The sequence below is a fragment of the Hemibagrus wyckioides genome, linkage group LG16 (assembly GCF_019097595.1).
Source record: "Hemibagrus wyckioides isolate EC202008001 linkage group LG16, SWU_Hwy_1.0, whole genome shotgun sequence".
Classification (NCBI taxonomy): domain Eukaryota; kingdom Metazoa; phylum Chordata; class Actinopteri; order Siluriformes; family Bagridae; genus Hemibagrus; species Hemibagrus wyckioides.
The window spans coordinates 10,018,753-10,031,187 of NC_080725.1; the positions used below are offsets into that span (position 1 = coordinate 10,018,753).

The following is a 12,435-nucleotide window of genomic DNA, read 5'->3' on the forward strand; positions in this document are numbered from 1 at the left end:
TCGATGAAAGAGTGTTCAGAGGAAGAAGGAAAGGCTGGTTTGAGCTGACAGGAAGGCTACAAATAACACAAACCACTCAGTGCAGTGGTGAGTGAAATAAAAGTATCTCAAGAACGCACAAGATGCCAATCCTTGAGGTGGTTGAGCTACGACAGTTTGAAAGCCACAACAAGGTCCACTCATCAGCCAAGAAGAGGAATCTGAGGCTACAGTTGGCACAGGATCATCATAAATGGAGAAACATTTTCCAATACTCACTACATCCATATCCATTATGGTTGAGAGATCCTCTAATGTTTAACGAACATATCAAATAAAGCACTTGGTCTGTATTTACATGATCTGAAGTGTGCAAGTGTACATATATTGTCGGAAGAGCTTTTCTTTTTTATTTTTTTTTGTACAAAAACCAAAGATGATTAAATCAAATCAAAAAGAAGCAAAAGGACGCTTTTATGAGCACCGTGTTGATATAGTGGAAAAGAACACAAAGTTCTACTCGTATTCTTTCTATCCCCCTCCTTCACAGAAAGAACTCTTTTTTTTTTTTCCACCAACAAGGAAATCATGTGCTATCAGTTTGGTTTTTTTTAAACCAGAGAGCTCATGTGCCTCAGTACATCTGCATGATCTAAGGTAATGAATAAACCAATGTGAGGATGGATGAGGTTACCAGATCCATTCATATGTGGTCATTTTATTTTAAAAAAATTGTACATTTATGACTCCACACACTTAAAAAAGCATTCAAACAGATCCATGGTAAATGTTAACCTTTTTTTTTTTTTTTTTTGAAAGTCGCAACTGAGCGAGTCCTGCAGCCAAGATCTCCAGGGAAGCAGTCATTTTTAGCCACAAGTATAATGAGGTCTTATAAAAGGATGAAAGTGGAGAAGAATCAGGACAAATGGCAAGGCTATGCATGAAACGCTTCAATGTGAGATGTGTTGAGAGATCAGTAGTCGTCCTGCACAAGGCAGGAAACCACTACAGCGCTCACTGTACAAGGTGAGACTCACAAAAGTGCATATGCATGGTGATGTGCAAACAACTCATCTACATGGTAGAGGACACTGAGGTTAATCGTGGATGGATACGGATATTAACAAGGTGTGCTGTGGAAATCTACAGACATCACGATTAATCAAAATCAATCACTTCCACTTCCCGGGGAAGAAACAGGATTCTGCGTGCTGTCCAAGACTGACCAGACTGAGAGTCAAGTATCAGCAGCAGCACTGATGACTAGATGCTTAGCTGTGTCACTAGATTTGGTGACTATTTTGACCCCTTTAGCTTGTTTTTTTTTTTTTTAAAAAAAATAAAATATCAATAAATCAAACAGATGGTGGCAACTGCCTTACTCTCAATAAACCTCTCCAGCTCATATTACAGCTGCTGATTACTGGAGTTGAGAAAGCAGGTTTAGTCAAGCTTGAGTGAACACCACTATTCCAAACAGCCAATAACTAATCACCATTATTCCCCAAGACTAATCCCTAATCACCATCATTTCCCAAAGACTAATCACCGATCACCATTATTCCCCAAAGACTAATCACCGATCACCATTATTTCCCCAAGACTAATCCCCGATCACCATCATTTCCCCAAGACTAATCCCTAATCACCATTATTTCCCAAAGACTAATCACCGATCACCATTATTCCCCAAAGACTAATCACCGATCACCATCATTTCCCCAAGACTAATCCCCGATCACCATCATTTCCCCAAGACTAATCCCTAATCACCATTATTTCCCAAAGACTAATCCCTAATCACCATTATTTCCCAAAGACTAATCACTGATCACCATTGTTTCCCAGAGAATAATCACTGATCACCATTGTTTCTCAAAGACTCTCAACAATCTTCATTATTCCTTTTATTAACAACCAATCAACGGCCACCATTTCGTGTCCCTCCCACTTGTCCTTGTTCTTTATTTGCAGCTCTCTTCTTGTTAATATTTGCAAGTAATCAAAGTGGGTTTTCATCCAAAACAGTTTCGTATCCGTTCCCTGAATACTCACAACCTTTTTCTTCTTGATTTTAAAAAATACTATTTTGCAAATACATAAAACATTTGTGTCTCTGTTTTATAAAACAGTTTGTAAATAGTTTGTTCATTCTTTCTATTTGAAATCATTTCATACTCCTGTAATATTTTTTCCTCTGATGAAACCATGGTCTATGGCTTTGACATATGCAAACCCTCGCTGCCATTCAACGAACAGGCAAATCATCCCATGACTTCATCCGGCGTCTCACGATAAAAACGATGGCAACACTGATCATCACCTACCTACTACAAGAGTTTATGTAAGAGAAACACAACATCCCTCTTCTGCCCCTTAAAGACTTCTGAATCATACCCAAAAGAAAAAATAAAGATGAATCCTCCAAACCAGCACATAATCTGCTAAAACTTTCTCTAGGTATCAGAAAATTCTCCTCAGTCTATCGGTGCTGGAGCTAAATGAAAAGTCCAAAATATCACAAGTGGAGAAACGGGCAAAAAAGGAGGCGCACAAACAAACCGAACGGCTGACACGAGGGGCGGATGATGAGCAAAGGCAGTTTATTTATAGAGCAGCCCCAGCTGATAGTGGCACGCCTCGGCACTCATTCGTTTCCTTAAATTACTGTAATAAATCACTCACCTCGAGGGCATTTCGAGCTAGGATAATCGTCAGCCGCTCACCTCGCCACTCACAGCTATTAAAAAGCCTCTTTCGGGGCTGTGGAAGTACGAGATATTACTGAAGCTCCTATCCACTACGCTGCTTTACTCAGTATGTCAACGAGGAAATGCGAAGCGGAGTCGCTTATGATAGAGCGAGTGAGAGCGAAAACGTCTCTGGCTGACTTATGCACAAAGAGGGTTAAAAAATAAATAAACAAATAAAATAAAGAAGCGGCCAGATTTAGCATCTCGTCAGTGATCTGACAATGAAAGCATTCAAGATTTCCTGACTGTTGACTCGGAGTGAATCAGAGTCCGCCTGTTAACTAGATCAGCTATTAAAAAGTAGTCTGAGGAAAAATGTTCCACTCTCCTGAACTCTGCACTTGACAGAATACTTCAAGCTTGCTAAAACTTTATACTGAACATTGCAAAGCATTATGAGCTGTAGAAAGAAAGCACGTATTTGTGCCAAAAGTGTAACTAACCTGCAGGAAATTTTAGTCTTGGTGGAGAATAATTCCACACGAAGCCAGAAGCACAGAAACTTTTAAACTCTGAACGCAAAAAAAATAAAAAAACTTAATTTCCTGTTCATCAATAAGTAAATGCTTCTGAAGCGCGTCTCCTGTTCTTCACAATAGCAGCATGAACCGATATGTGCAATAAAAAAAAAAAAAAAAAACGAAAATATGATCCAACCCAAATCAACATTGCTTTGTTTATGCAAATACAAGCCACAAACAAAACGCATACCCAAACGGCTCATGATAAAGAGATGAGCGGAAGAGGCTGATGGGTCCTACATGCGGTGAGAGGAAGCTCTGAACAGCATGAGATGTTGTAAAAGAGCACGTTTAGAGAGGAAACGCGAGTCGGCAGGCCACAATTCCGTCACAGCTTGGATGCCAGTTCCTCCTCGCTAGAAGACGGAGCAGCTAAGCAGGTGGAGTGTAAATAGTTTTGGGCTGCTGCTGCTGCTACTATGAGCCACATGATAATTCTGCAGCCTGTTGACTTACAATATGGCTGTTAATGGTGCGAAACACTGTGCATTTTAGGGACCTTGACAGAGAGATAACACCATTTCTTTATTTATACAGTCATTACTTACGGCCAAGGTTTTTTTTTTTGATTTATTTTAATCCCCAACGCTAATCTCCATACCTTTAAATTATAACTCAGCATTTCTGACCGTCGTGTTTTTCACTATCAATAGACACACACTTGATACTGCCTTCAAGCTAAAATAAGGAACCTTATGATAGCTACTCTAATGCTGCATGCTAAAGGAAGCTGCTTTTATGTTGTGAGCTTGCAAGTGGAACGGACATGACTGAAATGTCCACGAGTGTGTGTATGTGTGTATATATGACTGAAATTCAACAGTCTTTCTAATCAGGGATGCATTTTTATATGAATGCAAATGTAGTGAAGTGTTTAGTGACTTTTGAGCCAAGTTATTGGTTGGTGTTGGATTGTCTTGAGTTCTGTGAGAAGCTAGCGATTGTCTGCCGTTCTGACGTCACAGGAAGATGTTGCTAATGTGATAGTAAGTTGCTAATGCCATTTATTGGAGACTGATAGAACAAAACTGAAGTACCTTCATGATAAGGTTTTCAGCGTCACATCAAGACGTCGAGTTGTACAGTGTGAGTGGTGTCGGATGACAAGATTGCTCGTCGTACAGTGTGATGCCAACTTTGGAGTCTGTTGCCTATTTTGCATGGAGAACAGCTTGTGTTAGTACCTGTGACTTTCTGATCGTTATGGCACCATTGCTCATTAACACACAAGTGATTGACTCACTGAATCATTCAAACACTAACAAACAGACAAACTGTTTTGACAAGACTTTCCCTGATGACTTCTTTATTTCCTCATGCCCAACTCCATCCTAATTTGGTCTGAAGCCAGCCAAGTGCATCTCTCAAACTGCTGCTCCTGCTGCATCACAGGGCAGTGTAACACACTCACTTGTCTTCTTCACATCCTCAGAAATCAGCTCACAGACGTTCATGATTGGTAAGAATCACTGTGATTGACAGGGGAGAAACAGTACATCACCTTTCTCCCCTAGAGGCCAATTCCACCTCACACTTTTATTTTCTTTCTCCATGCACTACTGATGAGAGACTAGTGAAGCTGCTACGTGATGTTATAATCACCCAAGTGCTTTGATGTGGCTTGACATGAAGCAGAAGACACAGGAAACTTCGTCTGTAAACGCTTACCAATGCTTCATCATTTCAACAATTATATCTTTGTAGCCTTAGATGAGGTTGTGCTGTTACAGAAAGTATTAGAACTAGCATATTAATATAAACCATCTAAGAGAAATCATTCGACTACTTCATAAAACGAGGCGTTAAAGTAAATGAACCATCTGATTTGGGGAATTCAGCCACTCTGTGCTGTGGCAGATATCTGATTTCGGATACGATGGTCAAACAGTTTGAGCGCCAACATCATGATACTCATCCACTTTTCTGTCGCTCTCTTGTGCTGTGTCAGCGATATTCAATTTCCTCTTGTCATCCACTGTAAGCACAGCTCTGAGATAAGATAAGAGAAGATAAACTTTATTGATCCGGAAGGAAATTCTAGAACCACACGTCATTCGGGCTCAAAAGTAAAGAGTCGCCACCTGAGGAATTTGCTGCCAATTAGCCCAGACTCCTAGGCCTCCGTCATGCCACTGCACCTCAGCCACTTCTCTCACGAGTTTGGCTAGAAACAGTGAGATGTCAGAATTAATCAATGGCATGGGAAGGGGGGGGGGGTGTTGGTGTTTGGTGGCGGTGGCTCCAGAGTGCCACACACAGCCCAATACCATTAGTGTCTGGATTGGCTCCAAGTGCAAAGGCTGGAAAATATACAGTTGCTTCTCACAGCATTGATGACACAGTGCCTGGAGCCAGCTATGACATAGGACCCTCTCAGTGGGTCCTGAGCTGTTTGTTACCAAGATTAAGCATCTATTAGGACCAAATGCCCATTTCCTGATTGCGTTCATTAATAATGGCTCTCTGCTTTGAGGACAATGACTTCAGCCCACGCACAGCTGCAGAGCAAAAGTCCCAAAGTGCTGGTGTTACAAAAGCAACGCTTTCAAGAAGGACAAAGTAGGACTAAAGGGCTTTCTAAGAGAAGTGGGACACATTTTATAACATTAACCTTTGTGCTATTGCATCACTAATTTCAACACCGTTACGACTGGATTAGTTTGTGAGTGTGTAATTCAGGATCTCGACTATCTCTATGATTGGGGAAGAAAAATTGCACATGTCCTGTTTATTCTATTTAACTGAATTTGATTATTGCAACAATATAAATTCATATAAATCGTCACCTTTAACAAAAAGCTCCTGATGCTTACATTCTAAATTTCATCTGATAAAATAAACAAGTGAAAAAATATCACGGTTTCTCAGGATCATGGTGTTAATCTGGTATTTAAAAAAAGTCGGAAGTGAAAATTAAAACATGCTATTTTATAATATCTCCAAAAAAAAATTGTAAATCGCAAACAATAGGAAACAAAATGATGAAATCCCCCATCATCTTAAACAGGATACAATCAATTCTCCATAAAATATTTTCCAGAAAGCAGAGCAAAAATACTGTAAAAAACCCTAGACATCATTAATTTTTTTTTATTATATATAAAAAGTATAAAGATTTTTTTGGAGATTATCCCAATATTAAAGCTCTAAGTGTTGGCCAGTACAGTTATTTAAAAAAAGAAAAAGAAAAAAAAAAAGATGAATCTCTAAGCTTTCGCTGCCAAATTATGTAAAAAGCAAAGGAATATTGGCCGTGTTCATGACAAACTGTGCCCAATGTTCACATGCAAGATCTTTAGCGTCAGTAAATATCACACACAAAAATACAGTAGATAAGATCAAATAATCTCTCAAATGCATTTCAATTCCAATCAATGCTTTAGTCTGATAATAGCTCCAACTGAGACACTTCCTAAACTTGTTTGTTGTCCACATTTACACAATTTCTTTTTATCCTACTACACACCACATTATCACAGTTTCCAAACGCCTCTTCATAGTTTCCAAATGCCTCTTAACCACAATGAGATCGAATGAGTTCCTCTTTCTGCTCTCTCTTGGAAAACATGGAAATCAGCTGCCCTAAATCAAACTCAGCGTCAGCCAGGGCAGCTCTGACATCTCCCACGCCGACTAATGAGCCAAACGGACGACCAGGAGACTGACACGCTGAGGAAAGATCTATCAGATAGAAGGCGCGATCTGTGCCATTGCAGGAAAAACGCCATCTCCAACTTAAGACTTAAGGTTCTACTTTTGCTTGTCGGTTCCCTATAACGTTCTACATCCTTGCGTCCTGCGAGTCACAATGTAAAAATAGGTTATACGCAAAGGATTGTGTGTGTGGGAAATGGGGGGGATGTGGAAGTCACCCTGACGTGGTTTCTTTTCTGGAGGCCAAGAGGAAAAATGGTGCTCAGTGGAAAGAATGGCATCCAGAAATAGCCACAGGAAAGCAGAGCAGAAACACTGAGGGTGGGTGATTGGTCAGCAGCCGGACTCGCTCGTCAACCGACGTAATCCAACACTTTTAGCAATCACAGAGGTTGCGCCTTCCTCCGAAAGTCAGCGCCAAACTGTGGAGATCGGAGGTAACTAGCAGCGAATGTGAGACAGGCGACCCTTATATAAACTCAGCTCACTTATTAATGGTCTTCCCCGCAGAAGATACAGTGTCTGGCTTGATTACAACCTCAACTTTTCTCTACTCTGGTTAACGTCACTGTACTCCGAGTGGCAGTGTGATCTGGCGAGTGAAACGTGTTTACCACATTCAAATGGTGTGAGAGCTTTGGAAATTTCCATTATGGAAGCTCTGATGTTAATTATATATATAAATTTCATTCAGAGATCCATCAGTGGCATGCAGTTTTATACACATTCCCAATGAAATATCTGACTTTTGGTCATCAGAAGTCGATACCCATGGAGATATAGGGCTTCTAAATAACTGACAATGACATAATGAACATACGACACACACTCTGGACTTATGTTTTTATATATATATATATATATATATATATATATATATATATATATATATATATATATATATATATATATATATATATATATATATATTATATATTTATATATTTATCTCGAGGTGCAACTGTATGCACCGTGAACCTAAAACTCATCACAGCAGCAACCAATGATTTATACAGATATAAGTCCTAGAGTGAAAATAACACTGTTTTGTTCTTGGTGAGATGATCAGCCACTATTGATATTAAACAAATCCTGCTCTTTAATCTAAGGCGATTCATATCTAGCTAAAGAAAATAACAAGCCTGAACCATGAGCCACTATTTAAACCGGGGAAACAAACAAAGAGGAATGCAAGGCTCCGTGATTCGTGGATAGGAAAAACAATTCTCACACTTAGTCTGATATCGAAACATGCCTATTTTTGGTCAGATCTCAGAAACCATGGTGTGAAGACCAGTTTCTTAATATTGCCACTAGACCATGTTTTATTTCTGATACCGAACATGGAAGATTTGTTATGCACATACATACAGCACTGTGTTATCATCAGGTCATGGAGGAATATCAATAACGTTTCTCAGCCCATGTTCTTCCTAATGCAAACACTGAGCATACCGTAAACTCAGTGACTGAAAAACAAAACAAATATCTGCTTTTCCATCAGAGCACCCCTGCTTGCTCACACACGCTTTGGATGACACTGTCAACCCCTGGCTCAACCAGGCAAGCCAAGTAGCCTTGTATAGAAAGTGTGGACTTCGCTGTTTACTATGCAGCTATAAATAATGCAGCAGAAGGTGTGTAGCCGATGAACTCGGGGTCATATCGGTATGCTGGTCAGAGTCTGGCAGAGGTCTCCCTTTGCTTTCTCTCTCCGCATGTTATTCCGCAGGCTTCCCTGGGCTTAGGTGTGGGACTGAAAAGGCAATCAATCCTGTGACTCATTTTCCTAATGATGTCTTCATTGAGGACAAACCTAATCATCTTGGTTTTATAACTGAACAAATGGAAGAGGGGTTGTTTTTTTGGTTTATAATAATATTTGAGAAGAATGCCACAAACCATTAAGACCCAGTCCATAAAATGCAGGGTGTGGCGTAGCTTAGGGAGGGGTTATGTACGGGAAGCACTCAAGCACTCAAAGGTGAAGCAAGCGTTAATATTAACAGGATAACGAAGACTGGTGATGATAAACTCCTCAACTCGGAGCGTGAAGCACAGCAGGATGACGTGACGCAGAGCGAGGCTGCATTTCTGAAAATCCACACGTCAGGAAAAACGCTCATCTGACAAGATATCACTATAGGCCGGGTCAGCATGGGTGGATCTCATGATTGATGATCAGAATGAAACCTGATGTCACGCTGCTCGAGAATCCCTTACGCCAATATGCATTCATTTGGTTTAATAAGTTACGGACTACATTATACAATAAGGTAATTCTGTAATAAAACAATAGCAAGGCACGAGACAATATCTTTGACAGTCTCAGCTTGCAAAAAAACCTGACCTGGGTATTCTCTGGATGCAAAACACCAAATTAAAAAATATTTCATAAATATTGTGCAGCTTAGGAGGTCCCTAAAAATTTACATAAGCATGTTAGGAAGTCCTGAAAGACAGCAACAGTGAACAGCGGATAGTGATGTTGCGAAGGGGGGAAAAAAATAAAGCATCGCCTACCGGCTGCCTGCACGCATCCGTTCGTACATTTTGAGCGATTCACTGGCAGAGGTTTAAGCTTCATGAAGCAGACAGAAAGGAACAGATTGAAGTCTTCTGTGTCCAACAGCCTCTGATGTCCTGTTATCTTTGACACCTAGAATTAAGACTCGACGCATGCCAGGCGTATGAGTCACCCGAACATAGAACGATAACCCAGACACAAAATCCTGCACTTCATCCACCCACACACCACCTGAGATATAAAAACCGCAAAAAACCTTGTCTCCTTCAATCATTTATCAAGGAAGCTCTTCATTACGGAGGTAAAGACTGATGTACTCATGATAGGTGGTGATGTCAATGAAAATTAGGAGACATGTTGTACTGTGTACTATGTGTGGAATCGCTTTCAAAAACATTGCTTTGATCTGTTGACCGTCACTGCATCACAGAATTGCTAAGGATTCAGACCAGATACACAATTATGATGTGAATCTCCCATTGTAGCACATCCTAGGTGCTTTTTTTAGATGCTGGTGACTGAGGCACACTGAACTGATCAACTGTCATATTCAAGGAGACTGGTCTGAGATACTTGGTGACAATGCATTAATCATCAACTGTAAAGGGACACACCTACTCAGCACTAATACTCTGACAGGCTGTGGTATACATATGATGCTCAACTGGTATCAATGGGTTTGATGTTTGGCCAAAAAAAAAAAAAAAAAACCATTCCAGATCACACCATGACACCACCTCCATCACCCTGAACTGTGGACACAAGTGAGGTTGCGTCCACGTATTTCATGATGCTGATGCCGAAACTTTCACGGAACAAACCGACATTCACCAGACCAGGTGATGTTTTTCCAATCTTCAGCGGTCCAGTTTGATTGACTGTGTTGCCCGTAGCTACAGTTTCCTGTTCTTGCTTTCTGAAATGCTTTTCTGCTCACCACGGCTGCAGAGAGTGAAGCTATCATAACCCTCCTGTCAGATTCCAGCAGTCTGGCTATATCCTCCTCTGAGCGCTCTCTCATCATCAGTAAAGCATTTCCACAGAATCAAGGCTCAACAGATGTTTTTTTTTGTTTGTTTGTTTGAGTGTGTAAACTCTGTAGACTCTAGAGTCTTCTGGTGTCTCCGAGATACCCAAAACAGCTCATTGGGTATGAACAACCATGGGTGACCAACTAAGATAACATTTCCTGTTCATTCTGAGGTGAAAATAAACTGAATGCCCTCCAGTATAAGTATTTGCATGAATTGATGCATTGTGTACAGGTGTTCCTGCACGCTCAAATAATTCTTAAATATATATATATATATATATATATAATTATATATATACACCCCGCCCCTCACTAAGCACGTTAACCTTATGTAGGTTAAGCTCGACCTTTCTAAGCAAACATTAAAACATCGTGTTTTACAGCTCATGCTTTCTTCATAACATTTAATCCAATTTTTATTTCATTTATAACGAGGTAGTGAAGCAGGTGACTGTATTAATAACGTCAGAGACATGAGCAGGTACAGATAGGTTAGCTATGTGGCTAAAGCTAGTCTATTTTTTCCCTCCATTAGCTCACACGGCGCACAAATAAAAACAAGTAGCATGCAGAAAGCAGAAAGCTACTTACCTGTAATTTATCTGGATTTAGAGCTTGAAGCGCTTCTCTAGCAGGCTATTTGTGACGCATGGCCATTTGCTTGGCAAATTCCCCAGCTTGCCAACCCATGAACAATATGTGTATGTATGTATGTGTGTGTGTGTGTGTGTGTGTCTTTCGCAGGTCGACGTCGTCAGTGTGTGCAATGCTATGCTATGTCCCGCTGTTAGCTAGCAGAGCACGCTAGCTGACTTCAAAAGGTAGCGAGCACGAGACGAACCAATTAAACGTCTTTCCACGCGCCAGGTTTCTCTTGTGTCTTGGCTGTAACGCTGATATCAAGGCGCAGTCCTGAGGTTTGTCTGTTTATCGTCAGCGCGCTTCGTCGCTGTCAGAGACTCTAGATGTGCAGCAATGTGTCTCTCTCTGAGCCCGGGAGCCCTGTGTCCCGCCTCATTCAAAAACACAAGCCGATGTACAGTCCGCGTTGTGCCACAGCTTCCCACCTCCTTTCCTCCTCTTATTTATCATCCGCAAAGAAATAGAAAGCATCAGCAGCAGCACCATCATCATCATCTCCGCAGTGATGATTAAGTTCTTGTATCAGACACATTCACTCCTCCTCACGCCATTGCTCTTTATCCGTCTTTGCTTAAGGTTGGCGCGCCGCCTAGTGGCCACAAAAGCGACCTGTCACACAGGAACTAAATAACGTACTATATTCCCAAAAGTTTTGGGTTGGGCTTGGCCCCTTTGTTCCAGTGAAAGGAACTCTTAATGCTTCAGCATACCAAGACATTTTGGACAATTTCATGCTCCCAGTTTGGGGGATGACCCCTCCCTGCTCCAACATGACTGCACACCAGTGCACAAAGCAAGGTCATGGATGAGTGAGTTTGCTGGAGGAACTTGACTGGCCTGCACAGAGTCCTGACCTCAACCTGATAGAACACATTTGGGATGAATTAGAGCGGAGACTGCGAGCCAGACCAAAACTGTGACGTCTATATTTACATGCCCATGAATATAATATGAAGTTGGCCTGCCCTTTGCAGCTATAACGGAGCATTTGTGCGTATAAGCGCATTTGTGAGGTCAGGCACTGATGTTAGACGAGAAGGTCTGGCTCACAGTCTCCGCTCTAATTCATCCAAAAGGTGTTCTATCAGATTGGGGCCAGTCAAGTTCCTCACTCATCCATGGCTTTATGGACTTTGCTTTGTGCACTGGTGTGCAGTCATGTTGGATGTTTAAAGAAATGAAGCAACAAATAAATTTGCAATGTTGACCAAGTATTTCTGCCCTTATTACAGTAACAAGTTCTTCCGCCTAAGCTACACTATAAAACTCATCTGCTGAAAAGCTTTAGTCTTCTGAGTGAGCTACAAAGGATAAGCTTTAATA

The 12,435-nt window shown here is 41.0% G+C and overlaps 1 protein-coding gene across 10 annotated transcripts in view; it reads right to left on the bottom strand.

Moving 5' to 3' along the window:
• The window catches only part of LOC131366687 (membrane-associated phosphatidylinositol transfer protein 2), a 56,077-nt gene extending 44,399 nt beyond the window's left edge, over nt 1-11,678 (bottom strand). For 7 of the 10 annotated variants that reach the window (XM_058411356.1, XM_058411357.1, XM_058411352.1 and 4 more), the window contains exon 1: nt 11,062-11,678. The gene's annotated coding sequence lies outside the window, so the exon portion shown is untranslated. Of the gene's footprint in view, nt 1-2,667; nt 2,691-3,178; nt 3,324-4,293; nt 4,408-11,061 lie in introns of those variants that run through there. The other 3 variants (XM_058411347.1, XM_058411348.1, XM_058411349.1) reach the window with 3 other exon arrangements.
• Nucleotides 11,679-12,435: the final 757 nt, after the last annotated feature.